Source organism: Triturus cristatus, chromosome 4_1 (assembly GCF_964204655.1).
Source record: "Triturus cristatus chromosome 4_1, aTriCri1.1, whole genome shotgun sequence".
Lineage (NCBI taxonomy): Eukaryota > Metazoa > Chordata > Amphibia > Caudata > Salamandridae > Triturus > Triturus cristatus.
Genome location: NC_140585.1, coordinates 264,011,225 through 264,036,920, shown reverse-complemented (window position 1 = coordinate 264,036,920; position 25,696 = coordinate 264,011,225). Strand labels below are relative to the sequence as shown.

The 25,696-nt window shown below is 48.7% G+C and overlaps 1 long non-coding RNA gene across 1 annotated transcript in view; it reads left to right on the top strand.

Moving 5' to 3' along the window:
* The first annotated feature begins 18,056 nt into the window (after positions 1 to 18,056).
* The window catches only part of LOC146854232 (uncharacterized), a 41,322-nt gene continuing 33,682 nt past the window's right edge, over positions 18,057 to 25,696 (top strand). Inside the window, exon 1 of the long non-coding RNA XR_014981173.1 lies at positions 18,057 to 18,309. This is a non-coding gene — a long non-coding RNA (uncharacterized LOC146854232). The remainder of the gene's footprint in view (positions 18,310 to 25,696) is intronic.

The following is a 25,696-nucleotide window of genomic DNA, read 5'->3' as shown; positions in this document are numbered from 1 at the left end:
CCACACAAAATCGCCCACCCTGCCGATAACATAACATTCCATAACAATCCCATTCCACAATATTGCAGTTCCAAACTCCTGCCATCTAATAAAAACCAACCACCGTATCTGTCTTTCTGCAACTGTAACTACCTAACCTCTATTCTAAACCTGTCCTACCTGCCTAACCTTTCCCTGGCCCTGCCCACAAAACTTCCAACATGTAACTAAAAACTTCTTCGTTCAATGTGGCCAACTTTTTAACAACCCCGCTGCACCTGCTTCAAGCGACCGCATACAAAAAATCACCAGAACCCTATTCACCCTTCGCCAACAAAACGGCCAAACCTTAAATAATCCTCTCCGAAACACACCTACTGAAACCCCTAAGTAAAGGGTGGGCGGGTGGGAAAAAGCTAAATCCTACTACACTCCCAGCCACCAGGTCACCAAAACCTAACATGGTGGCTAGGAGAGGGAGATCCAGCCCCTTATAGCCCTTTGGGCTATCAAAATGAGTTGGGCTACGTTTGGGCTATTCCCCACGTAGCCCAAACAACATTACAAAAATGGCCGCTGTCGTCCCTCCTCCCCCTCCCAAATTGCCCGAGGGGCAGACCTCCCGGGGCTCTGCTGCCCCCCAAACCCTCCTTGGGAGGGAGGGGGGCAAGCCAACACTGAGATCCATTTTTGTGTGTGAAAAAGGCCGCTTTATTGAAGCCAGGTGCATATCACAAAGTCCAAACTAGGCCAATGCCTTACAAACTAAAACCTCACTATACATAAAATAGCTGATCTTCCATTTCCCCCACCCCTACGATCCCCACATAAAATCCCCCACCCTGCCGATAACATAACATTACATTCCATAACAATCCCATTCCACAATATTGCAGTTCCAAACTCCTGCCTTCTAATAAAAACCTACCACCATATCTGTCCTTCTGCAACTGTAACTACCTAACCTCTATTCTAAACGTATCCTACCTGCCTAACCTTTCCCTGGCCCTGCCCACAAAACTTCCAACATTTAACTAAAAACTTCTGCCAATCTGGCCAACTTTTTAACAACCCGGCCACCCAGGAAAAAGCGGGAGCATAGGCGGCGACGCCGCCTCCCCTTTTTTCTGCCCCCACTGACTAGGCATTCGACCTCCTATCCTGCACTAACTAATTATCTTAATACACTACCTTAATCCTCTTCATACACTACCTTACCCTCCAGCAGATACAAGTCCATAACTTAACCGGACAAATGTACTCCCCTGCCACTAAACAATTCCGCCATGTCCAACTTAATCGCACTCTGCGCCAACCTGGAAAAAACCCAATCCTCTGCATTACGCCCTCACTCTGTATTTCAGTTTTCTCCTGGACCTGCCCACCTCCCTAGGAATGAGAGCCCCACTCCACCCTACGCGGGATAAGCTCCGTCCAAATGACAGAGCACCCGGACCACTGCGGCTTCCACAGGGGCAGGTCTCGCTTCCCTATTTTCGTAAGGACCAAAACACTCCTCTCTAACCATGTCATGTTCCCCCAAGTGAATCAGCAAAATGTCGGGGCACCCACCAGCCACCAATCTACCATTCCTTAAACGCAAAAGTTCCTTCCACAGCATGCCCCCCTCCCTTTCCCCAAAACCTTAAATACATCTTTATTAACATCCAAATTTCTTCAAAAAATACTGGGCCCACGCCTGGACCTGGGCCCACTTCACGAAAGAATGTCCCACTATCCATATGGTCATCTCCCTGATGAGGGGGCCCCCAACCGAACCTGAAATAGAAAACTGCGTGAATAGAGGAAAACACATAATCGCGCGCATTCCCTCTTGGAACGCCATGAGCACATCCCTGGTAACAGTCCGAAACCCATCCCTTCAACCCTCTCAGTTGTCCACCTCCCCACCCCCTGTTCCTTGCATCCAGACGCTGCCCCTGATGTAAAAGTCTGTCCTGCCAGTGCCCTACCCAGTCGTCTGCAAAATCCTCCCTATTCCTACCCCCGCAAGCAAAATTTAAGGAGTCCCACCGTCGCCTGCATCTCATGAACTGTGCCTTTGTCTCTGGCCATCCTTGTCTCAAGGAGCCCCAGCACCTGCTGTTCTTTAACCATCCGCCACCGAGCCTCCCTCAAGTGGGCATCCAGCTCCAAGCCCCAAAAAAGAAAAGAGACGTACTGGGCCACATCATTGTATCCCATGCCAAGGCGTTCCAAGTTCCCTCATGATCTCTTTGTAGCTGTCCAGTGCTGCCTGGCACTCCGTGGAGTCTGAGGTGCAGACAAAGAAATAAGTCATCCAGATAGTGCTTGCCAACTGGTGACCCGTGTGCCTGTAACACAACCCCTGGAGGAGTGTACTGAAATCTTCAAATGCGCCAAACATAGAGCAGCTCATTGGTAATGCTTTGCCAACGTCCCATTCCATTGAAATGAATGCACAAGAAGTCCCAAACCCCCTGGTGTACTAATAGCACTCAGAAAGCTGACCATCTGTCGCATTATGCTCTTTCCGCTGTTGCGCCCGTGGTCACTTACCAGGGACATGGCCACGTCAACCGACTTATGCTCAGTCCGCCTTTGTGCCCGTGGTCACTTACCAGTGACATGGCCACGTCAACCGACTTATGCTCTTCCCGCTGTTGCACCCATGGTCACTTAACAGTGACATGGTCACGTCAACCGATTAAGAAGACACAGTATCCTCTGATCACAAACCGCATTGCCCTCCAGCCGTAAAAATGCTGAATTTACCTCAATTCCCCTTGTGTCGCATGAACCGCCAACTATAGAGACCACCAAATTATCCCATGGCACCCTGCAAGTGGGCCCGCCATGCGAGCTTCACGCACTTCTTTATCCTATTTGCCTTGCACCACCTCCGGGTGCTCCCTTACTGACTGTGTATTGTCCTCTCCTCGCCTACCCCTGGGGCCCTTGTAACCTAAACGAAAACCGTCTGTAAACCCGTCCCGTCCGTTTTCGCAGCCTTCTGGTTGCTCTAACCCGGCAAGGCTGCCACTAATCAGTCCACCTTAACTGGTGTATGAGCCCTTTGGCCCAGCCCCTCTAGCCCCCTGAAATGCTGCTGCTGCTGTCCCCCCCCCTTGGTGCTCCTGCTGGCCTCCCGACTGCGGCCCCCCCAAGCAATTAACCACGATGTGTCTGCCTCCACATATCGAGCAGTCGTGCCTGAATCTACAAAAATCCCTGAAGCGCGTTCCCCTATTGAAATCCCAGCAGGCCCCCCCAGAGTCTGTCTGCCCCCGGCCTGTACCACCCACCCCTCCCCAGGTTGGCTGCCCCTGAGAGGGGTGATAAACGAGCAGTAGTCCGCTGGCTGTAAATATCGTCTTCCCTGCCCTAGAGGACCCCATCGTGTGCTGTCACAGATCCGTATCTAACTCCCCCCATTTAGCTTCTGTGTCCCATGTCATACGAGCCCTAAACTCCTTGTCGTATTAGGCCCAAGTGTATCCCTCCCCCGTGATTTGCGCCTTCCTAATGATGTCCATATACTTAAAGAGGGCCACACACCGCTCCGGGTATTTCTCGCAATACATGCTGGCATGTATGACAAAAGCTGCCGTCCAGTTTTCAACAGTGAGGGGCAACGTGGGCCGCTTTGCCAACTCCTATTCCTCCTCCTTTGACCCTTCCTTTGCGCGCACCTCCCTGTGCAGTAGCTTGAGCATTTCCCCTTTCCATATGCGCTCTTTCGTGGCCAACATCAAATGTGCTCCCAATGGCTTTGTGACCCCCATATATGGCAACTTCTTGATTTTCAATTCCTTGCTCTCTAGTTTCATGTCCGACTCTACCGTCCCTGATGCCCCTGCGACGCCCTCCACTTTTGACTTGGCATCGTCCCCCACACTTACCGCCTCTCTTGCCTGAGTCATCTGTGCCCACACCCACATCCGACACATATCTACCTCTGATTAACCTCTCGACCTCCTCTTCCACCCCTTCCCCCCCCTCCGATCCCCACCAACACCATCACAGGTTTCACCCTTCCGTCCCTTGTTTTACCGCGGTCCAAGGAGGGTGCCCGTCTTGCTGCAGTCCGCCTTGCCACAGGAACCGTTGCGTCCGCTAACCCAGTTGACCGATCTGTGGGCTCCGTCGGGCATCGTGACCTCTGCAATGTACTAGAACAGACATTATTCGGCCCCCTGCCCCACCCTCCTCGCTTTCCCTCAATTCACCCTGCTCAAGACTATCCTCCTCATTGCCCAAATCAAAGGTCTCCCACTGCCCCCAACACCTGTCTGGCGGAGGCGCCGACTGCACCCTCCCTTGACCCACAACAGTATCGCAATACCTAGTCCTGTGTGCACGATGTCCCGTGCCCCGTTGAGGGCCATCGGGTGTTGGGGCCAGCAAAACCGTCCTGGGCCTACTTGCGCCGCCCGTGCCAGGCTCACACGCCGGTATTAGGCACGCTGCGCGAGGCTCCACCCTCCCTTCACCTTGGCACCTATGGGCCGCTCCCAGCTTTGCCAAGTCTGGCTCCCGCCGCTGTCCCACCGCCTGCAACAAAAAGGTATGGTCCGGTGTGCTGAGCCTAATCTCCCTATCACCCCCTTCCCAATTCCTCTTCCTACCTACTCCCAGAGTACTAGCCGCCCAATGGCACCCTACTCTGCTGAGATCACTGGCTACCCCCCAACCCTGTCCCCCTCCTCGTGGTCGTAACATTCCAGTCTCCCCAGGTTCCCCAACCTGCCCAGCCCTGCCGCTGTCGAGCTGAAACCCAAACCTCCACCAGATCCCCCTCCCACACCTGACCCTTCGCGCCCCCTGCCTAGCCCCCAGACCCAGGGAGCCACCGTGCGCCATGTAAGCATCAATCTGCTCCCTCCTTGATAAGCACCGTACCTCCTCATGCCGTGAGGTAAAGATGTCCAGGCCCTCCCCCCCTCCGACCCAAGCTCCTCCGGGATATAATCCTCCTCCCCCTCCAAAGACCAGTCTCCCTGCCCCCTTGCCCCCCAGCTGCTCCAGAACACCCCCACCTCTCCCCAACCCACCCCTCCCTCCAGCACATCATGCTTGAACCCGACCGGCGCCTGCATCAAGCTCTGCTGCCAAACCTCCCCGTACCCCCCTGCACGCGGCCCCAAAAGCCTCCTCTGCCCTCCTCCCATTGGCAGGCTCTCCTCCAGATGGGCAGTCATGCCGGTTGGCCCCCACGTCTGCTTCCCCCCCCTTCCCGAGTGCCACAACTGGGCCTTTGCCCAGCGCCCCTTTGTCCCCCTCCCTGCTAATACTACAAAAAAGCTAAATCCTACTACACTCCCAGCCACCAGGTCACCAAAACCTAAAATGGTGTCTGGGAGAGGGAGAGCCAGCCCCTTATAGCCATTTGGGCTATCAAAATGAGTTGGGCTACGTTTGGGCTATTCCCCATGTAGCCCAGACAAAAATGGCCGCTGTCGTCCTGCCCCTCCCCCTTCGCCTCCCAAATTGCCCGGGGGGCAGACCCCTTCCCCCACCCTGTGGGAGCAAAGTAAAAACTGTTCCTGTAGGGTGGGAGCAAGGCCAGCTCCTGCTGCACCCATGATGGTTGCAAGAAGGGATGCTGGTGGGGTTGCGGAGGCCCTGGACCTCCCCCTGTTGCCCACAGCATGGGACTGGGGCACACCACTTTTAAACTTTTTTAACAAAAAAATAACAATGCCAGCTCCTGCAGGAGCAGGGAGCCAGCTGGGTTGCGGGTGCCCTGGGGCTCCCCGCACCCATCAAAAAGAATAATGGTTTGGGGTGCCCCTGGGTGGGCACCAGGGCACCCCATAAATTAAAAGAAAATGTTTGCTCCTGTGCGGCCCCATAGGGCCACTTGCAGGGAGCCAGTGGGCCGTGGGGTACCTAGGTTCCTCCCGAAACCCCTATACAAAAACACTGGCTTTCCCAGGTGGGACATGGACCCACAGAAAAATGTAATAAATAGCAAACAAATGAATAATAAATGAGTGGCCGCAGCCGCTCATTTATTATTCACTGTTCCTTCAAGGAGCGCTCAATAATGCCCTGTTAGAACTATATACATATATTTTGTTTTTAGTGATGTTCCTAGAAGGGGCAGGGATATCACCAAATAGTTTGTTTTTTATGTTGTGGGGGGGCTGCAGGAAATTCTGCAGCTCCCCAGTAACACTAGAAAAAAACAGTAGGAGGTATATTTACAAGAACTGGGGCAATGTTGTTTTGTCGCTGCGGTGTGCCAAAAAACATACTGCAGCAGTACAACAGATTTTCACACCATGTTAACATGGTATTTACAATACAGCGCTCCATGGGGTTAGGAAGAGGCCGGCATCATAAAAACTGACACTTGTGTGCACCCCGTTGTTAACAAATTTCATGCTAATGCTACAAAAGTGACATTTGGCCAATTAGCGTCTAGAAAATAGACGCTAGCCGTCCTAGCATCACTTTTGTGCACCTAGCAGGAAGAAAAAAAATGCTACATGTGAAAAAAAAGTTACACTTACCTGAAAGCAGCAATGGAGAAGCTTAGAGTGAGTACAGCCCAGGACAACAATCCCAGCAACCCCAGTATCAGCCAGGATGATCACCCATAGTCCCAGGGAAAGAGGCAGTGCAAGTTCAGTCAGGAGGTGAATGAGATCTTGATCACGGAGGTGACGGAGGACCAACAACAGCTCTTAGTCAGCTCCTAAGTGTCATTGGGGTGGAAAAAGACTATATGCCAGATCATAGTGGACAAGGTGAACAGTGTTGCTGAAGTTAAGAGGAGAGTGAGTGACTGTAAAAAGCACTGGCATGATTGCAAGCGCAGGACAAAGGAGAAACTGGCAACCAATCCCAAAGCAACATTGCAGACCGGAGGTGGTAGTCCAGCGCCCAGGAGGAGCTTGATCTCTTGGAGGAGCAGGTGTCTGCTGTCATCTCTGAGGAGTCGGTGGTTGGAGTTGCGGGGCAGGTCACTGCTGGCTATGATGAACTACAACAGGGTAAGTTGCAACAAGGGGTAATGTGCGTAACTACGTAATGTTGTGCCTTGAAGGCAGGTATGTCCCGGCTCTCTGCGCCACTGTCTGCAGGCCAAAAGGTAGTATGCAGGTTCATCTATGGTTAAATATGACATCAATGGAAGGCTCATGGGCATTTGGATACTATGTTGGCATAGGGCACTGCCACCAGCCTTCTAGCTGTGCTATTCTACATCAAAAGAAAAGGGCAGAAATGCACCATATCTACAAGATATGACACATTACTGTCCTTTCTGCCGGCGCACAAACAGCGGAGAACCTCCAAAGTAGGCACCCTTGAACCATGGAGCAAGGGTACCTGCATTGGTGCTAGCCAGCTGATTGTGCACCAGCATAGAGGAAAGCAAAGGGATGTGTTGTATTGTTGTAACCACAGTGCAATCCCGCACTTTCCCAATCACACAGCTTGGCGCAGCAAAATGGTTTGTGGCGCTGTGCTGCACCACATGTCTATGAAATATGCCCCTCTGTCGCACCTGGGCCCAAGCACATTAACCTAGCCTGCAAATGCATAGCATGGAAGTGGTTTCTCAGAGGAGAAACAACACACCTGAGTGGTGGGAGATATGTGGGCAAAGGGTAGTACCTACAAATAGGGACATTTCAAGAGCCACGTCCATAGTAGCCTAGATTAAACTATATTATACGCAGCTGTCCTGGCATGCAGGCTCAGAGCACACAAGTGTCAGCTGCCATGGTAGGGACCACCTGAACTCCTTTCATCTACTAAATATGACTGGGTGAGGGGTGAATGCAAGTGCTGTACACCAGAGGACTGTGGGGCATATTTACACTGAAATGCCATAGTGCAACGATGCAAACGAATATGCTGCACCGAACTACGTCATTTAAAAAATACAGGGTTGGGCGTATTGCAGGAATATGTGCCACCCCTGTGCTCACCTCTACGCCAGTGCAAAATGAACAGCTGTGCACCAACGCAGGCACCTTTGCTCCGTTGTGCAGGTGCCTATAATGGTGCTAGGCTGTTGTTTTTTGCACCGGCATCGGGGTGAACACATGGGTGTCGCGTATTCCTGTAAATACAACCCATTCCTGCATGTACATAAACAATCAACAGTGGTGTTTTGCTCCTTCTATGTGTGCTGCAGAACACATAGAGCGAAAAACGAGGAAGGAAAAAAGATTGATCTTTGTTGGCCCACTCTAAAGCCTCAGTCAGCGTTTGGTGCTACATCAGATTTATGTTTACTTGGAAATCTGGGGCAGTGCCAAACAGCAATGGGTGTTGTGTGGGAACCCATACACCAACACACATTGCCCAAAATTGTCTCACTGTGCCACATGTAGAGGATGTCATACAGGGAACTATCAAGGGATAGGGAGAACTACTTAGTCACCACAAAGGACACACAAGCCCAAGAAGGTCAGAGGCTGAAGTGGATGGGCCCAGTTGTCTTAGAAAACTGGGGGGGCATATGTAGAAGGTAATTGTGCCATCGAAGTGTCACTTTTTAGGATGGTCCGGTGGCACAACCCCTGCTCCACACTTACAAAGTAGCATTACGCCACTTTACGTGGCTGAACGCCACTTTGTAAATATCATACCCTTTCATGCACGTATCTGCGTGAAAGGGGTGTGCAGTGGGTATTGCTGTGGGTGTTCCACACCCAATGCTTTTTGACACTGCCCCAGATTTGTGAGGAACTGTTAATCTGATGCAGCGCCAAAAACTAACGCAACTGAAAAGCAATCCGGAGAAAGACTTTGATTTCTCCTCCAGTTTGCTCTGTCTATGCATTTTGCAGCACACATAGAAAGAGCTAAATGCAACACAGACACCCTTGCACCATAACGCAAGGGTGTCTGTGTTGGCTCTCGGCAGTTCTTTTCAGTGCCCGCGTGAGGAAAAACACAGGGGTGCACTGTATTCTTGTGAATATGATGCATCCCTGTGTTTTTTTTAAATGATGCTGCCTAGTGCTGCTAAATTGCTGGCAGAGCCGTGTTGTGCCATTTCTATGTGAATATACCCCTCGATATGTACATGTCACCATTCCCAGCACTACTAGCATGTGAGGTGCTGCCTGACACATATCACTATAACAGTCTCCCATGTCAGTCAATTGGATATGGTCATGCATAATGTAGGTGTCGTAGGCACATGAGAGTCAATGGATGATCAGGGTGCCATCACTGTGTGGCAGTAAGTCGGTTGCCAGGACCAAATTGGGAACAGCCAGAGGAGGCATGTACACATACAAGTGTATGGGTCTGTTTAAAACGATGCGTGACACCCTGCAGATAACCAACTCTGGTCCCGATGAAATGAGTTAAGTGTTAGTAATCTGACTAGTATGATAGGGCCCATCCACTCAGAGTAGGCACACAGTGGTAGTGAGAACAATGCTGAGATCCAGTCATCTGAACGGGAAATACAGTGCTATTTGCAATTTATACCATTGGTTAGCCGGTGCCCTACCCATCAGTGAGGAACTGGAAGTAAAATGCATTGCTCCTTGATTGTTGGATTACTCATGTCAACATCTAAGAGAGACCATCAATAGCATTTCCCCATCTCATTTCAGAGGATGATCCCTCACCTCCTGGCTAGCACGCTGTCTTGGACTTCAGCGATGGTGGGGATGATGACAACCTGTAAACCATTGACCAGGACACCCTCCAAGAATTCCTGGAGTCCATCAGGACACCATCTTCGGACACAGGGAGGGTCAACAGCATTGTGGGGTCCCCACATCCCCCTCCTACCAAGCAACAGGCACCACCTGCCACCCCACCCAGACGCCTGGACTCCCAAGACCCACAAATTACCTTCCAACGTACTGTGGTTGGAGTCTAGCGGGAGTTGGTAGAGCAGGTGCTGGCGGGGATGGGTCCATTACAGCCACCCTAGAGGGAGTCCGTGGGTGCCTCTGTTCCAATAGGGACAAAACTGCTGCCATCAGAGGCACCTACTCTCCACTCCGTGACCTCCAGCAGTCCCTAGCTGACAACGCTTGTGCTATGAGGCAGAGACTAGAACAATTGCCCTGCCAAGATGGCATCAGCGAGGTAGTCAACCAGTTGGGGGCAATCAGAACCATTTTGGAGTCCATGGAGTAGAAGCGGGACTTTCACTTTGCTGCCATGGCTGTTTACCACTGCGACGTAGCTGCTGTGTTGCAAAACCAGCAGATCCTCCTCACTGCTGTGCTGCCTCATGTGTTGGCACAGTAGAATGCTGCTGCAGGCACGGGATCCACATCTTCCGCCTATGTTGTGTGTGCCTCCCTCGGCTGCCACAACGATCAACAGCCACCTCATGGGAAACACCACACACATAAGAGGAGGAAGAAGTAGATGGCACCTCTTTCCTATGAAAAAGTGTCCGGTAGCATTCATCTGTGCCGCATACCCAGTTTCTCCTTTGCCCTGTGCTTATGAACATGCCAGGGTAAATCAGCTGCCACTGTCCTCATTTTGATATCGCCCTGTTCACCTTGACGATTTGTAGACTGTCAATGTGGCCTATCCTCCCTAATGACAATGTGGTCATCCTCCTCACTGAAGCACTGCTCTCCTCCACATGTCCCATGACTTGTTCTCCAGATGGACTCTGTCTGGACATCCACCGGCTCAAAAAATCTTTTGGCAATGTTGTCCAATGAACTTTACCGGTGAGCCGCTTCCTCATTTGCACATGTAAATAAATGCACTTAGTACTGCCTGTATGTTGTCTGTCTGTTGGAGTCAGGACCAAGTTCACCATTGGGCATTCTGTGAGGAAAATTGACCAAGTACTTGCCAAAGAGACATGTGTTTTTGGGAGTTAGGTACACTGCTAGGCAGTGAGAGTGTATCATATTTGGTGAAGTCTATGTATGTGTTGACTAGCAAGTGGGTACTCAAGGTTGCAAGCATGAAGTTCAACTTGTGTCATGCAGTCAATGTCAATGGTGAATTAAGTCACCCCACAAGTGCTGGGTCTACCCAAGGATACTAGCAAGCAAACAAAATTGGGCTGACAAACGCTGCAAGGGTACGGGGCAGCCATGAGTGTGTGAGTCCAAAAACTTCTAGTTTGGGCAAATGTTTTGACCACAACATCCCTCCAAAGCATGTTGTATGATGTACCCATACAGATATATCGTATGTGAACACATGGGTTGCACTGTGTACCATTTCCATCATGATTGCAATGTGCAATGCTCAGCAATGTCTGTAGATAGATAATGTAAAGCCATGGCCAACCTGACAGATCCCGGTCCATAGGCAAGACACCTACTCACACATGTTGCCAAACACTGCTAGCAAAGACAAATGCATGTACATAACATTACCCAAGCACACATGCTAACTTCCAGACAGTAAATCATGAGGTAGACCTGTATGTAGCAAACAATGACATTTAATGTCAATAGAAAACTTAAAATACATAACTACACTAAGTATCTAATCTAAACTAACCTACAATATCTTATCCTACATACTATTCAAAACTACCTTAACTTAACCTACCTTACTCAACACATTTAGCACAACATGATAAGCAACAAGTCCCCACCCCCTTAAGACACGTCTTCACCCAAGCACAACAGAAACTACACCTAAACATCAACTAACTACACATAGAACCCTAAACAATCATATATTTTTTTGTATTTTCTTTCTAAACATATAAAACACATCAACCCCCCCACCTCAACAAAACCCGAAAAATTGCAGATTTACGAGGACTGGCGCATCCCTGCATTTTAGCAGGAATGCGCCAGTAAAGATGTGACACGCAGGAATACCCTTGCGCCACCACTGATGCGTCGCATTTACAATGCAATGCATCATGACGCAAGGATAGTCAGATGCGTGTCGCATCTTCTGGCGTAAGGGCAGAGCATTGCTGGAGTAGTGTTGCAAGCTCGACGCAACTCCATCAATGCTCAGGGGCGCCCTATACCGAAAAAAATGCTGCGTCAATCCTTACGCCTGCTTCAAGCAGGCATAAGGTTTTGACGCAGCATGGATGTAAAAGTGAATCGATTTCACTGCGTTACTTTTACGGGGCTTCCTTGTGACAGAATGCCCACCCTGCATACATTATACCTGACGCAGGTATAATGTAGCACGGTGCTTTACAACGTGACGCATCTCACTAGATGCATCACATTGGAAATCTGTTGAATGGTGGTGCATTGCTTACGACGCTGCTGCGTCACAGAAGTGACGTAACGTGTCGTAAACATGTTGCAAGGGGCTTGTAAATATGCCCCAAAGTACCCCTACCCACTAAAATTGTAACCCACCCATACAAAATCCCTAAACCCACTACCCCTACACTCTCAATGCACTAACTAACCTAAACTAAGCTATAAAAACATTATCACCAGCATTAAAACATTCGACAGGGAGACGGGCAGTAACGTTCCCTGTGGCCACTGTGGCTTTGGTCTTTCCACTGCCTGCGTCAGTTCATGGAGGAGTGTCAGAGCCTGCTCCATTGTATTGTCTAACACAGCCACCCATAACTTTAAGCCAGAAAGGTCCTTCTTTATGTCAAGCTCAAAATAGCTAGGCCATCCTATGGCCTGAGGTGTGGGGCCAGGTGGTTGGGATGGTCTGCTGGTGGAGGTGCTGGGTAGTGTTGCCTTGGAGGTACTTGGCCTAAATGTCCATTTCTGCCTGAACTCCTCTTGGCCATTGTTGATGGTCCTAGAGGAATGTTTGTCCACTTGCCCAGAGCCTTCTCCTCTTCATAAAGCTTCCTCATGGCCCTGTGTGCCTTAGCGACTCTTCTAAGGTGGAAGTACCGCTCCTTTCTGAGGTTATGCTTCCTCCGCCGCTCTGGGGTCATGTTATCTGTTTAGGCAATAAGGATGGATAACTGTCAGTCAAAGTGTGACTAGGAACAGGTACAAAGATCATGAAACAATATTATTTTTACAACATCTAAAGTAGCCGCCCCTACAGCCTTAATGCATCTTGCAGCTTAGAGTGAGCATACACATGACTATTATCTATCATATCAGATTTACTAAGACCAAATTATGAAGGCAGAGCAATTAATGCACAATGGAATGGCAATACCTTGGCAAATTTAGGTATGACCATGTCAGAACTTAGTTTATGCTTGGGAACAATGCTGTTTGGTACGCATGGAATGGTACAGATGTCATCTTTACTGAACATTAATGTGCCTTCTGCATCCTGCAATGGCCTTTTTTGCCATAGACATTTGCCACAGTAAGATGTGCAATGTCTGAAAAAAACACACGTATTGTCTTACAAAGAAGTGCAACTGTTGGCAAGAACCCATACCAGGACACATTGCTAACTATACTGAACACTTGGTGGGTATTACGTATAACAATGGACACTGGATACGTACCTCACATCACACAGAGGCAAATGAAACCTCTCCTATCTGAACTATTGTAAGTCTATGGTGGATCATGCCACCGATCATTTCATGCTCCCAATATCATAGCATGTGCCACTGACATGCATTCCGAATACTTTGCACCCATGTTGAGCTGTGTATCCACTGTCACATACATTCACATAGTCTGCCAGTGTGTTCATGGCTCCCATGTTAAGCCTCTATCATGTGGTCCATGCCAGATTGGCAATGTATTCTCCTTGACAGTAGTCAGAGGCTGATAGATATGCGACACTTAACATCCACTTTTCCTGACCTATTAATCATCATACTATTGTTTATTTGTGATAGGGATGCACATTGAATCTGGCAAGTCACACAGCATCTGACATCACACTTAATCTTCAATGGCACAGTGCCAGCCAGCAGATCAGTAATGTGAGAGTTCTAGTTTTGTTTAGAACTTCCACCTGGAGCTGGCTTGTGCCAGAATCAAAGGTACACAAATATTTAAAGGGAAAGGGCCAAGGGAAAAACATCTACAGATATAGTACCCTTGGATACAGTACCATGTGAGTGTGCTCCCATCTTACTTACATTGGACCTCTCACACAAGAGGCATGTACAATGGGAGTCTCATATGTAAGGATAGCTCCAGTGGCTCTGGCCTCAAAAACACTTCCATGAGGCCATGCAAAGGCAGCATGAGGGACCTGCTATGCATTCAGAGGTATGTAGTCAGGCAAGCCAGTGCAAAGCACAGTATAGCCATAGTGGACATCAAGGAGCCACACCATTAACACAGGAAATGCTGTTCAATGCCAGTGATATGTGTTTTACTACATTCACAGGTTAGTCAAGCAGTGTAAGCCATGGCAGGCCTTATTAATGCATGACTACCCAGGGGAGGAATGCCAAGGCGGATCCTCTGTACATCCCTATGGGGGTTATTTACAAGGCCCTTGCGCTGCCGGTGCGTTACTACTTTTAATGGGGATTCATTTGTTTCATCTACAGGAACACTAACACTTGTGTGGCCCCGTCAGTGTCACAGATGGCACTGGTACACAGATCGTAGCAGCGCTATTGCCACAGCATTTCTATCTTTTGCATGGGGGAGTGACTATTTTGAGCCAAATGTCATGTGAGCCAAACTTAATTTTACCACAGATCATCAATGGGTACATGAGGCATATTGAAAAGCACAAAGATCATGTGTACTTACCAACTGCTCCACCTACTTTGATGCCAACATAGTTGAGGAGATTGGACTCCCTGCCACCCACATCGGCTCAGCGATGTTTCAACTGATGCATGTTGCAGTCCACTCCAAACAGCCTCTGGAGGCGTACACTCTCCCACCATTGCTTCTGCACCTTCACGGGGTAGCCCTGGACCACATGTCCCCCACAGGCTACCATGGCAGGCAGGTAATTTGTGACCAGCCACAGCAAGTTGCTAAACTCCTGGTCACTCATGGGGCGAGCCCTACTCTTCCTAGGCATGATCCCACCCAAACATGACAACCCAAACAAAACTTAACACCCCAAAAACACACTACTACCCCATCACAAAAATACCCCAGAAGACAGACACCTGCCAGCACACAGGACAATACACAACTTAACAGCACAAAAAGGACTTGAGGGACACAACATGCACAGCAGACATGACGAACCAGCTCCAAACACACAAACACTCTCCAGCACAGCCAAAACACAACCACTCCCAAGCTCAGGCAATAAAACTGTGACTTAAAGTGAAAATGAAAGTAACTTCTCAGATCCTGGTTTGCAACATGGAGGATCCATGACCTCACTTTCCTTTATCCAAAATATCTTTTTTTTTTTTTACACTACCAGGCAATGTGTTGATGCCAGAAAAGGCCTGGCAAGGCACCATGAAATGTTTTGACATGTCGACTGGGAAACGCCATTTTTGGCTGACGCGGTGGCTGTAAAAATCACTCTTTAGGCTCATGTATCTGTTTTGTTGATGCAATAGGGCAAATGTGTGTTTTGTGGTGTATTGGGATGTGCAATGCATGTAATAGTGTACAGGGATTGCAGTGTTGGGTGTGAATTGTGGAGTTGGACTCTTTACTGTCTTTGCATGTATTTACTATGTGTGTTGCAGTGTACATATGTGTGAGTTAATGCTGTTCAGAGATCACTCTATGCATAGTGCCCAGACACTATGGTAGCACAAGGGCGCACCTTACAAGAGGTGTCCCATGTGCTAAATTAGTCTTAGCACCCGTTGACATTGCATTAGCTTCCTCCAGGGATGCAACAAACTCGCACTGCCATAAGGTCAGTGCACCCACAACAACAGCGCAGCCTACTGCCAATCTGCACCATGTACCACAGTGGAGGCATCAGGCTGTGGGTAAACATGGGGGGGCTACATTTTCCCCTACAGGCAAGTGCAGCGATTGGCTGCACCCACCTGGAAGGGGAGGTATGGATGGCGCCATATACTGTTTGAGTATTGGCCATTCATATTTAAGGGTCATGCCCCAAAGGAAAGTGACAATGTCATCATGTGTTGCCAACCAATTTGCACTCCTGCTGATGGAGGTATGCTATATCATCATGTATGCCTCGGCTTGACCTCCTACATATCGCTGACAGTAAGGCTGCATAAATCACACCATAACTACACTCTGCATCAAGGCCGTATTGATTGTGTATAGCAGTGGGTGTTCACATACAACATGGTTGCACTGGCAAAGTATAGTATGCAGCATTTGTATGTGTAATGAGATCTAATGGATACTGTGTTTGATGTAGCATATGTAGATTGTAAGTTTGGGACAGTGTTTGATGTTTACTGAGACTGTGCAATCAAAATGTGTACACAGTGGTAGTGCTCATACATTTATTTACAAATATGTACACAGTTATATTGGTCATCATTTTGTGATGTCATGTACATTACTCGTGCTTCTGTGAACGAATTGTTGATGATATGGTCCCTCCGCCGTGTTGTGGCTACTGATGGTAATGTTAGATGAAGGTCCTCATCGTCATCATCCGGAGTTTCCCGCGCCTCACTGCCATCAGCCCATGCTGCTTTTGTCCTTACACAAATATTTTGCAATATGCAGCACACAAATATGATTTTGCACACCATTGGTGGGGAGTACAACAATCGGCCCCCTGACATGGCTAAGCTCCTGAAGCAGGATTTTAGCACACCGACTGTCCACTCGACTATGGACCAGGTCCTGCGTAGGGCATGATTGTACCTTCACTGGGGTTCCATCTGGGGTTGTTAAGAGGAGTCATGACCCATGTCTGCAGAGCGTATCCTTGGTCAGCAGCAAAGAAACGAGGGGTACAATTAGTTAAGAGTTCATTCTGTTATGTGTCCTGAATGACTTGTACACCTCGCTTACTGTAAGAGACGTGCTATGACATTGTGTGGCATACATTCACGTAGGAATTGGAAATGATTGACTGCTCCACATAGAGGTGTGCTGTCCTCTGTGATTCACTCACTATTTGCCATACTTGTGAGTGCCAAGACCATTCAGGTGATGATTTTTTTAACAGTAAAGGGAGTCAATTTGCCACAGACTAGATACATGGGTCTCACATTCAACTATTGTGTCTGTTATGGGCCCCAATTGACATGCCTGTACTGATACATTTCAGATTTTACAACATGTAGCTGGAGCAGGTCATGTGGCGTATTTCAGCCACACAATCTGGCAGTTGGAGTCAATGTTGTTCATTGTGTTCTGCCTTGGGAAGGATAGTAAGTGGATATCAAGGTGGGACATGATAGTGTATACATGGCAGTGCAGAGTGTCCACAATGTTTTTTTAGTAGTGTTTTTTTTATATTTCTTTTTATTAAACATAAGGAATTCGACATTTCAGATTACATTAGGAGGAATTTGTGCAAAGATACATTCATAGTCATAGTTTTACAATTCTACAGATAATGCATCGAGGGGTAAAACTTTCAGTGTGGATGGCTCATCAATTAAGGGGACAGTCGGAGGGATACATATATTTCCACGGTAGGCATTCCATTTGCTCCATACAGAGGACCATTTTTTGGGGCATCCCCGTGTTATGTACACTGTTTTTCCCTGAACATACACCAGTCCATGTCTGCCTTCCAAGCCCCGATTTTGGGCGATACCACCGCTCCCCACAATTGTGCAATGTTTCGTTTTGCCACCATTAGGCCCAGAGTGGCCCATATTTTGTCTTTGCTATTTAGATCAGTTGGCTCCCATACATTCAGAAGGCATCGTTTAGCTTCAGGGTGAATTACAACTTCCAGTACCTCACTCATAGTGTCATGTATCCAGAGCTTAATTTGTGCCGGGGCTTGCCGGTGCTTAGCACCGGCACTTACCTGACAGGGCCGGGTCTACAGTCTACACGCATCTGCTGTGCTGCGCACCAGGCGCACATCACATTTTTTGTAGCTGCAGCGTGTTTTTCGCATCTCACCGAGTGAGTCACAGCGCTGCGCCGGTGGTTAAAAGTGTTGCTGTGGGACTTACACTTAGCCTGCCCTGAGCCCCAGAGGAGATTCAGTATTCAAATAAATTTAAATATAACTGTATTGATTTGATGGCGGCACCGGACTGCTCGCCGCGGCGGCCGTAGCCACTTGCCTGTGGGCGGGCTGGAGCCTGATTTGGGCTGGAGTTTGGTTATATTGGAGTAGGGGCTGTGCGGCAACGTGCGCAGATTTTTGTTCACATTGCCACGCCCCAGCCTAACCACCGCAGCAGGCAGCAGCTCAACACGAGTCTTCGCGTTCAAGTTGGCCCGACCCGACGACCGTGGTGTTGAGGGAACTGGAACCGTCGATCAGCCAGTAGTAGTACTGTGTATGTACCGTAGTAGTAAGCAGCACTAGGCCTAATCAGTTATTAAAGAAAGGCCGTGCAGTCAGTGTGTGTCCCGAGTCCCTGCCCGCCTGCCGACCGCGACCACACAGGTAACGGTAAGTTAAGTACTAACTTACTTAGTAGTACTGTACTAGTAGCTGTAGTGCTAAACCAACTAGCGATGCCAATCTATGCCATAATCAGACATGCCAACACTCCCGATTCAGGCGGGAGACTACCGATTTCATGGCTAGTCTCCCGCTTCCCGAAACACAGCTGACAGGGCTTGGTATTGTGTAAGTGCTAATGCTTCCATCAATAGTCAGAGTGGCGACGCAGGAGGTCTAGAAGAGGTGAAAAACCAACAAAGCGAATGGTCTGTGAAGTACTGGGAGGTGGGGGGGGGCAGCGGCTGTGTGTGTGCCCAAAGCTGTTTCAGCCCGGGCTGACGGGGGAGGGGGGGTGGGGTGTATGCACTGACCGCAACCTGCCAGGCCAGTTCAAACTCTTGCATCCCCCTCTTTCTCTGCCTGCCATTGCGCTCCATGCTTCCGAAAGGTGATTAAAAAAACACGTGGATTTGCTTTCAAATGTCCCATCCTGCAGCAGCACACTTCCAAAGTCCATACATGACAGAAACCCGATTGAAGGCCCCAGTCTCCTGATTTATTTTTTTTAAATCTCCCGCTTTGCTTTTCTGAAATGTTGGCATGTATGCATAATTGCCTTGCTAAAAAAAAAAAACAACGCTGCTTTTTATTTTATCTAGGAACAAGAATGGGTGTTTTTTATTTTATAGCGTGGTGGGGGTGGCGTTACGGTAAGTCGTCAGATCACCGTGGTGGTAGGGGGCAGGCCCGCCGGCTGTTGTTACACTTACACACACTTCACTTTTGTCTTTAACCTAACCAATCGTGATTTTTCGATAGGGCCAGCGGCCTGCTGCAGTACAGGCCTGCCGGGGTTAAAACTTAGTACTGTTCTAGTAAGTTAGAAAAAAAGCCAAGGCCCAGCCCGGCGTCGGTGTGTCCGCACAGCTGCTGTGTTGTATTGCAAACATGGCGCGCAGCCGCGTTCGCGCACAAATTAGGTTTTCAATTGACTCATCACTTCCCGTTCCCCCCACAAAACGCAGTTTGGTTACTCTTAGGTGGTCTCACTCAACAAATGGCTGGGTACCGGCGCCGAGCATGCTCTGACGTAACTCTGTCTTGCCTAAAATGCAAGCGGCACATTCCCTACCCTCTTCCTTCCAAGTCGGAAGTCCAACAGGGTCAGTTGTTCAGTTTATATGTATGCGAGTTACTCGCTCACACATAAAATCCAGTACTGATGCTGGATGGGTCGGGGATGGGGTCTGACTCCGGTAAAATAACACTCTGTGTCCGTCCGAATTTCTGAGGGCGGCCACGGCGTCACAAATCTTGACTGGAATCAATAAAAATAATTTTATTCCGATTCTGTGCCTGCCGCCTGGCTTCTTGGCACTCACTCGCCCAAATGCTTGGTGGCATCCTGCTATGGGTGCCAGTGTGGATTTTAGTTTTTAGCCAACATATTTGCATCCTGGGGTTTGTAGGCCAACGTCTTTTCCAACGATGGGGCAACATTCTGAAAATGTAGACAAGTGGTGACAAGGGCTTGGCCATCAAGCTACCATGTGTTTCTCTAATGTAATATTCAAATGTGGTAAGATGATCACATTCTACTCAGACTTGGTTGGCTCATTAACACCAGCCAGAAGCAAGCCAGCGTCATCTACACTATTGCAAAAGCCCAATCCGATGCAGGCTGAGGGCATAATAGCCCATTATCATTGCAACACCGGGAGTGACACGCATGTCGCGCAGGCAGCTTGAGCAGTCACCTTTCTGCCGTCCGACCCCAGCCCCACACTTGCCAGACATGGAGCTGGAAGCCCAACCTGTATCCCAGAGCATTTACTCATTCATTGTGCAAGAGCGTAGGAGTTTCAATGTATTATGTACTCAACTCACTACGATTCAAGGGGCACCAAGGTGTACTCAGAATGTGGTTTTCCTGACCGTGTAGGTCTCACTCTGTTTGGCTCACAATCAGTTATTGCAGTTATTGTATGACTTCTTGACCATCCATGTGAGTATAGATTAAGTTCCAGGAGTGAAATCATGCCAGAATTAAATAGCGGCATTACCGCTGAATTTAAGTTAATTGTGTCTTCTGTGAAGCTGCTCTTGGGCACGTGCATCTATTTCCTCATATGAGCCTCCGTCAGTCTCCAATTGATATTCATTTGGTTACCAATGCTACCATACTGATGACATGCTACTGAGTACCAGATACAAAGACTGATCAATTTGTTATGCCTTCAGTCCACAAAGGTGTGACGCCAAACTGTGTGCAACTGGCTCCATATACATTTTCATTTGTATGTAGGATTTGGGGTGGCCATATTGGATATACTGAGCATCAGAATGATATTTTCCTGGCTACGTGCTTGTTTTAAAGTTGCTCCTCTGCCTTTGGTCTTACAGCAGGGGCAAAAGTTTGAGGAGTCTAGAAGTATTTCAATAGACTGGAAGTCCGTCACCTATCAGTGTCACAGACAAATAATGTGCCTCATGTATCCTTACACTAGCAGCTTCCCGGCCAAAGAATCATGAGAACAAGCAAGGGAGGATGTGGGCCCGGCCCCAAAGGAGACCCGGGTCCGAATGCCATGGCTGATGCCACGTAACCTGAAGGTGTGATTTCTCCATACTTGCAGACCGGATAGGACTCCAAACTCAATATAATGAGACCTCCACCTAACTTCATATAATCCGCAACTCCAAGATTACACAAAAAGCCTCAGAGTCCATTCCGCAATGTATTCGCATCGTACGTCACTTGTTGTGAGCCCCCCAAGTAACTATGTGAACCAAGACACCACTTTTGTCTAAAACACCATTTTACTACAAAATACCTACTCACATTGGTCAGACACTCTCTTTCATCGTCACAATGAGCAACCCTCCTAAATAGACTGATACACCTCCTGTCACCTGTGAGACATCCACCTCACTCACTTGACTGATACTAGCATGCCACTAACCTTAAATGCCTGCCTTTATAATGGTCGAACACCTCTTCACTCAGCTGCACTCTTGTTTCACTGGTCTCTTAAACTTCTTTCTGTTAGCCTGAGAGACCCTCAAATGAATGGGCCGAAACTTTCCCCTCACTGGACTGAGAGACCCTCCACCTCAGAAGATTGATACCCTACCTCACTTGACTGACACTGCTATGGAGGCAGCACATTAGTGAAAAACCTTGACCAGCTGACTAAAGTAGCTGTTCCACTTTTCACAATGTAATGGCAACATGGCCTGTTGTTACTGCACCTGCCTGGAGAAGGATGTCTGGGGCATCCACGGTACCTCTTTTTCTCCCCTTTCAAGGGATGCCACAATCAGTGCGCCAACTCATATGAGGCACACAGTGTGGCCCCTGCCTGCTCCTTTGCCCTGCACTGATATCTCCATGCGGTTGCGTAGAGAGGCTGCACAGAGAAAAAAGGTTTTCCTCATTTGCATGGAGGCATTTCTTTAGGTTTCTGTAGATAGCAGGGTCCTGGGGGCTTTAGCAGGTGAGTGTAGTTTGACATCAATTTTTTCTCTGCATTTACCTATGCATGCCTGGGGCCCATACCATAGACCGACGGATTGAGGTGCCTGCTTGCACTGCCTTGGAAGACTTTTAGCTCCAGTTTAAAATATCATATTACCATTGGGCAAAATGCTAACAGCTTTATTAACCTTCTGTGCATGTATGTCAATACCACTTATTAAAGGGTCGCACTTTATCCCATATAGGCCTTTGAGTTAGGCCCTTAACTCGGGTAGGGGGCCTTTAACAGCAAGTATAGACATTGGTAGCAGGATACAATGTCTGGTGCAGGAAGCAGCTTGGTTCCCTCGCAGACAGAGGCTGGGTGAGTAAATGGGGAACAGCCAGGCCTGGAAGGAAGTGTTCTTCTCTTGGCAGCAGGGCTCACAGTGGAGAGTTTCATTTGCCAGGTAGTGAAGTCCTTCTGCTCTCGTTGCAGTGCAGTGCACCCTTCACCCAGTGACACTGACACCCGCCGCATAGCTGCCAAGGTTTCAGATTGCTTTGAGTGCCATTTTCATAATTTCATTCAATTCAGTGTAATTATGACTGACATTTCAATGACGATGAATGACACTTCCTAGTGAGCAAAATCAAGCAATGAAGATGAGAGATTAGAAACATATATATATTAGACATTGCACCCATTTGTGCATCGAGATTGTCTAAATCATACGTTTTGAGCTGAATTCTCACCCTTTATTATAGCATCCACAACATTATGCTCCCAAACAGGGCGTTAAACGTCTGTGATTGTTCAACACCTTTGAGCAATGCTTGTAATTTGTAGGCCAAGGTTATGGTGAAAATGTACTCTATTTTGCTCCGTAGAAAAAATATTCCTTTAGTGTGATCAAAACCTTAATATGACGAAGGCTCCCTAGCTGAAATTCAGATCGCGTATTACATCTGACTTTTAGGAGTGCCAGTTGAGGATGTGGGTGGAGCTAATAGAGTAAGTGGGTGGAGCCAGTGGAGGAAGTGGGTGGAGCTGGAGAAAAGAAGGCGTGGCCTCTGACAAACATTTGAGTACCTGCACTTCATATTTTACAAACTAAGCACTGCATGTATCTTTTTCCAGTATCGCTGAATGCACCCACATTCCCATATTATATGCATAAATGTGCCTACATGACCACATTGTCTTCTGCACTCTCCTCCATCAACTCTTCCCATTCGAACCAGACTGGGCCCCGAGATGTACACTCTATGCAGTATTTTAAGTTGAACGAGTCGCAGTCTAGCAGAGATTGTCAACTCTCGTGGGGAGGCCACCGCCTCCTGCCACTCCTCGTCATCGAGCTCCAGCCCATCTCTCTCCCAGCTCTCTTGTCTGCCTGAGGGGTTCGGAGGTATTATTAATCAGCTTTTTGTAGGTCAGCGACATTGCTTTCTTTGGCAAGTATCCGTCAAGCAGCCTATCTTCTAATGGCAAGGATTCAGGGGGAGAGGAGCCTTTCTGTACGCATGACTCGAGCGCGTGCCGGACTTGCAAATATCTAAAATACTTTGTGTCTGTTAGTTTGTACTCCTGCTGCAGCGATGCAAATGTTATCATCTCGTCCTTCACCCAGAGGTCTCCAATCTTTGAAATCCCAATTAAATCCCATTTTTCAAACCCCTTCGAGGTCCTCAGGGTGCCCAACTGTTCCGCATCCCACAAGGGAGTCGCCAACGTAAGTTTCTGGTCCCACCCCAGGCTTCTGTTCGCTGTATGCCAAATCTGGACTGAGCGTTTATCCGGCCCTGTTAAAGGGAATCGACGGGGTCTAGAGTAAAGAGCCCTGTTGTAGTCTCCACCCGGCAGTAGCCATTTATCCATTGCGTGCCCTGGGTCATCCCTGTGGCAATAAGTAAAGTGGTTGATCGCGGCTAGGTGTGTGGCCCAATAATATTTTTTGACGTCCGGAAGACCGATCTGCCCGTCATACCTATGTAGAGCACGTTTATTCAAAGCTATACGGGGCCTGCCGTCCCACAGCAATTCCCTCTGCATGCCCCCTATCCCCTTGAAGTACCTCGCAGGGACCAAATCCGGGGAGTTCTGCAAAACGTAGAGGAAATGCGGTAACAACATCATTTTGAAAAGCGCTGCCCTGCCCAACAACGAAAGTGGGAGCCGCCTCAAACACGAGACGTCTCGCCTCAGTCTCTGCAGGGTGGGAGCAGGTTGCGCTTGAATCGGATTTTAGGGTCTGTGGTGATAAAGATGCCCAGATATTGGAAGCCCACTCTAGCTATCTGTGTAGGACAACCCCTGGGCGGGAGAGGAGGATCTCCTCTAAGGACCTACATTAGGGACTTACTCCAATTGACCATGTATCCCGAATATTTACCAAAGGTTGTGAAGATGTTGAGCACTCTCTGGAGCGACGCTTTCGAGGAGGCAAGATACAGGAGGATGTAGTCCGCATACAGAGAAATGCGGTCCTCCCATTCTGCTGACCCTCTCAGCCCTCATATTACTGAATCTCTGCAAATCCATGCCGCCAATGGCTCCAGGGAGAGGGCAAAGAGCAGGTGTGACAGTGGACAGCCCTGGCGGGTCCCACGACCCAGTACAAATACCTCTGATTTCTTGTTGTTAACCACGACTTGAGCCAGGGGTTCCGAGTAAAGGAGCCGGACCCACTCGACAAAGCCAGGCCCAAAGCCCATTTTCGCTAGGACTGCGAAGAGATACGGCCATTCGATAGTGTCAAACGCCATGGTGGCATCTAAGGAAACAACAACAGCTGCCTCCTGAATCGTGGCCACTCTTGCCAGCACACCATGCACTCTGTGTAGGTTTAGTGCAGTATTACGATTGGGCATGAAGCCCGATTGGTCAGGGTGCACCAACTTACTTATTACTTGGGGCGAGACGACTCACCAGCAATTTGGCTAGTACTTTGGGTTCCGCATTGAGTAAGGAAATGGGCCTGTAGGATGAGCATTTACCCTTTGGCTTACCCTCTTTGTATATGGTAACCAGAGTTGCGACCCTCTGGTCTAGCAGGAGCGTACCCAACTTCCGCTCTCCTCAAACATGGCCCGTATGTGTGGGGCTATTTTATCTGGTTTTAGCTTGTATAGCTCAATGGGTAGACCGTTGGGGCCCAAGGCCTTGCCGGATTGGAGACTCCTAATCGCCTATGCTATTTCATCATTGGTGAAATCACTATCTAGAGTGCTCTTTTCTTCTGCTGACAGGGGGCAGCTGTATATCTAGGAGGGGAGCCCGAGAATCATCTTCTGATAAGGCTGTACTTGCTCGGTAAACAGCGCTATAGTGAGCAGCGAATTTGTTAGCAATTGCTTGGGGATCAGTAATTTTCCCACCCGATTTATCTGTCAACTCTGACACTAGTCTGCTTGCCATTTCTTTTCTGTCCAGCCAGGCAATCAACTTCCCAGCCATGTCTCCCAAATCATGCACTCTGCCGTCTCTGTCCTTTCCCAGTATTTTGGCCATGTCAGTAGCTATGGATTTATATTCATCCCTTTTAAGTTTCAGGGCATGTAGTTTCTCCTGCGAGACCTCCTCCCCAAGATCCTCCTCCAGCCAGAGGACTTCGTTCTCCACCTGAAGTAGATCCTTCAGATTCTCTTTACGCGCTCCAGCTATCAGGAAGAGTGCCTGTCCCCTATTACTGTTTTAAATGCTTCCCATAGAGTTTGGGAAGACCCTACCAACCCCTCGTTTTACAGGATGTAATTATCCAATGCTTGTATGAGCACTTTTTTAACCACGGGGTTACGAAGGTACCATGGGTTGTTAGGCGCGATCTTTCCCACCCTTTTCTCACCCAGGACAAGTTGAGCCCACACCGGAGAGTGGTCGGATATGCCTCGTGCCATGTGTCTGATGTCCTGGATGTTTGCTATCTGAGATGC